Here is a 3,916-nt window from a genome sequence, read left to right as displayed (position 1 = left end):
ATGAGCAGAGGAAGAAGAAGAAGACGAGCAGAGGAAGATGAGATGAGGAAGAAGAAGAAGAAAATGAGCAGAGGAAGAAGAAGAAGACGAGCAGAGGAAGAAAAAGAAGAAGAAGACGAGCAAACCTATGGGTTGCAGAGTACTTCTGTCGCAGGAAGAAGACCAGCCTCTTCAGATCCATCGTAGGAGAGCCCCCTCTGAGCGAAATACCAAGAGAAATTGACAGATCTGTAGGAGAACCCACACAGAACGAGACATCGACAGATCCAGAGAGCGAGAGATCGAGAGCGAGAGAAGAGTTCTTTCTTCGTTATGTTTTAGGTTTTGGGGTGGGATTGGGGTTAAAATTATCAAGCACAGTTTGTGCTTAATTTGTGCTGAGCAAGCAGAACATGTCTTACATGTTCTGTAAAATGTCTTCTAGAGAGTAGAAATTTTGATTTATGCTCCAGAAAACAATTTATAAAGAACAGTGGTGTTATCAAGCAGTTTTTGTGCTCTGGTGTGTTTCTCAGCATAAAAGAACACCAGAAACTGTTTCTGGGAATGTTATCAAGTGGGGCCAATGAACACGTGCTAATTAGTCCCAAAATGGAAGGGTAAAATAGTCATTTTCTTTGGGTTTTAGAAAATCAAGCCTCCACCCCTCCTTAATTTTACCTGCAACTCCAACCGCCCCCTCATCTTCTTCCTCTAGCCTCATCCACGAGCTCCTGATCGTGTTCCTGTGATTTTAAATAGTTCTCTCATGTGACTGCGCCAACTTCGAGCAACTCCAAATCTGCTAGTCTTCTACAACAATCAAAACCTCCTACCGCGCATCAGTTAACAAATGGCAGCCGCACCCTCAGCTTCTTCACTGGGATCCTCACCCTGTTTTCTTGGTCAAATGCTCCCTTCAACCAACACTACCTTTTCTACTCCTGCTCCGTCTAGTGTCAAATTTCGATCATCTCGCGTCGCAGCCACCTACACCTCGGTGGAGAAGACCAGGTCATCTCATCTTTATTCTTTTAACATGGCTTTACCGTCATCGCTTTATGAGGTGCTAGGTATACCCAAAGGCCCTGCTTGTCAAGAGATCAAGGCGGTGTATCAGTGGTTGGCACGTGTTTGTCATCCCGATGCGGTGGCGACAGACGGGAAAGATACATCCGCTAATGAATTCATTAAGATCCACTCCGCCTCTTCTACGCTCGCCGATCCTCAGAAGCGCGTCGATTAAGACCGAGACCTCTTCAGTAGGCAACGACTCTACAGATCCCCGTCTTCCGCCTCTGCCTACGCGGCATCTTCCATGTCTGGATTTTCTGGTTATACTCGCTGGAATTAGGAGACCGAACAGTCTTGGTTACTAAGGTTCTGAGTTTATGTTTTGGGAAGAAGATGGGTAAAGGTGGCATCTCTCCACCCACCTATTTTAAAAAACTATTATGCATATAGATATGCCAAACATATTTCTTTGTCTACAATCTATTCTGTGTAGTGGTTACCAAACGATTTTTATATTTTGATCAAAAATTATTTTCACAAATGATTTTTGTTAAATAGACAAAAATATAATATAAAAACTATACCAAAAAGAGCCTAAGTGGCCAGTCCATTCTATCCGAACATTCCACGTGAGATAACATTCCTTGAGAACCATAATCTGAGGAAAGAGAAAAGAACATAATTTTTTTCAAACTAAGAATTGAACAATTCATGAGGGTGAGTATCAAGTTCCCATTTTTGTTATAAAATAAAAAAAATTTTAATTTATAATATTCTTTATTTACTACATGCTCACGGAAACAATCATAAATAGTGATTAAAAAAACCACCACATATCACCAATCAATAAAACCATTCACATTATTTTAATTTTACAATAGAAAACCTTCATAATGTAGGAGGTGGGTCCTGCAACCCCATGGAGGGTTGATATCTGTTGCAAACTTTCAAATACATATAATCTCCTTGACCTTCATTAAGACAAAATTAAGCTTGGACAGTACAGGTAGAGGTGGGGCATTTCTGCAGCGAGTAGCCTTGTTGCAACCTCTTTGTGGAGGATTGGCTTGCTAGGGTGGCCCATTTACAGGACCACCCCCTCGGATGGCATGATACCCTATGCTTGTGTCATATCCACGATACTCAGGGTCAAAGCCATTAAAGCGTGCACCATCAGAAACTTGCAACATCACTCCAAATACCAACCCAAGAAAGAGCCCAATTGTTAGAATAGAAGGATTGCAAGTTTTTGCCATTTTTTCATAGGGCAAAGCAAAAGATAAATGGTGTGAAGAGGAAGAATAAGAATGAGTGAAAAATAAAGATATCAAAACTATATATATTGGTACAAACTGTTCAAAAACTAAGGTTTTGCCCCAAATTTAGGATTTTCTCGGTTCAATGTGTTTCTTTTTATCTTTTTTAGGAAAGTCAGTTATTAGTAGTAGTTGGATAGGCCGTATCCTTTCTTTATTTTTAACTGTTTAAGTTGATGATGAGTAGTATATGATTCAGCTTTAAGGGAAAGTTTTAAAACAAATGTTTAAAAATAGGAGTGTATACAGTGATGAAAGCAAACTAATTAACAAAAAAATGGATCGTGATCTTCTACGGTGCCCTGCTTGTAGCGGCCTGTGCGGCCCAGACAAAATGCATCGCACAATGTCCGCCTTATCCCTGCCCGAGCGTCTTGCCTGAGCAGGGGTAAGGTGGACATTGCGCTCGACGCTCTGTTTGGGCCACACAAGCCGCTATGGGTAGAGCGCCATAGAAGATCTGTATACAAAAAATATACAACTACAGTTTCTTTTAATTCAAAAAATGTCTTACACATCTGACTTATGACACCATGTTTGAGGAGGGATGGGCATAAACACCTATGCATATGGTTCGTGATCTTGGTATCTGTTGGATCGGATCATCGGATCAGGATCACCCAAACTCGGGCAAATATGATACTTTTGTCCCTGTTTTCTTATAATAAAAAAAAACTAATTTTTTTTATATTTTTACCCCTATCCGTATAGCTGGATTGGATCAATCTCGGCCGATCCAATCCGATACCTCAAACCATGCCTACGCACCTTGTTTGTCATGTAAAATAAATGACAAACAAATCGAAAATATTTACGATGATTATCATGTTTTACTTTTTAAAAGCAAACATTGAAAAATGTTTCAACATGAAAAATTTTACACCGAAGCAAACAGAACCTTTATTACAATTAATATTATCTACGATAAATATTATAAGAGAATCCAAATTTATGTTCTGGTACCATCATTGTGGCACTCCTCAAAAGCAGAAAGCCTTCTTTTGCATCAATCCAAAAAAGGGGGGAAAAAAAAAATCAATTAGGGGTTCATTTGCTTCAATGTAAAATTGGTGAAAGTTTCAGAAAAAGGAAATACAAAATTTTAAACCCATCTAACTTACCATGTAGTAGAGTAGGTGCTCATTTGAAAAAACCTCTCTAGATTAGGGTTGTCAACCCAGTCATGAACCAATGAACCAGATTAGATTTAATTAGTGGTTCGGTTTTGATCCTACCAATTGTAAAACATTGGATAGGCTAGGTCTGAATTAGTAAATATGCATATAATACATGTTTTATACACATATCCGAGCGTGTGAATGCAAAAAAAAAAAACGTATTTTTACGCATTAAACCTCAGATGTGGAAAACAAATGCAGAGTTACAAGGTATGAGTATTAAACACGTATTATATGTATACATCGTAACCAAAATTGCAAAAATAAATAAAGGGACACAAAATGCTACCTGGTCGTGGGCCTTGTATGGCTCCCATGCGTAGACACACAAGGTACCTTGACCGCCTGTCCCATGCAAATTCTTAAATCCCAGGCTGTCAAGGCGCTTTGTATGTCGAGGCATAGGAGCCACACAAGACACACGACCGT

At 39.5% G+C, this 3,916-nt stretch overlaps 1 pseudogene; it reads left to right on the top strand.

Moving 5' to 3' along the window:
* The first annotated feature begins 832 nt into the window (after positions 1 to 832).
* LOC122639044 lies at positions 833 to 1,366 on the top strand (annotated as a pseudogene).
* The last annotated feature ends 2,550 nt before the right edge of the window (positions 1,367 to 3,916 follow it).

This window comes from Telopea speciosissima, chromosome 9 (genome assembly GCF_018873765.1).
Source record: "Telopea speciosissima isolate NSW1024214 ecotype Mountain lineage chromosome 9, Tspe_v1, whole genome shotgun sequence".
NCBI lineage: Eukaryota > Viridiplantae > Streptophyta > Magnoliopsida > Proteales > Proteaceae > Telopea > Telopea speciosissima.
Note: the sequence above shows the minus strand (reverse complement) of the source record. Positions and strands in the feature narration are given on the sequence as shown.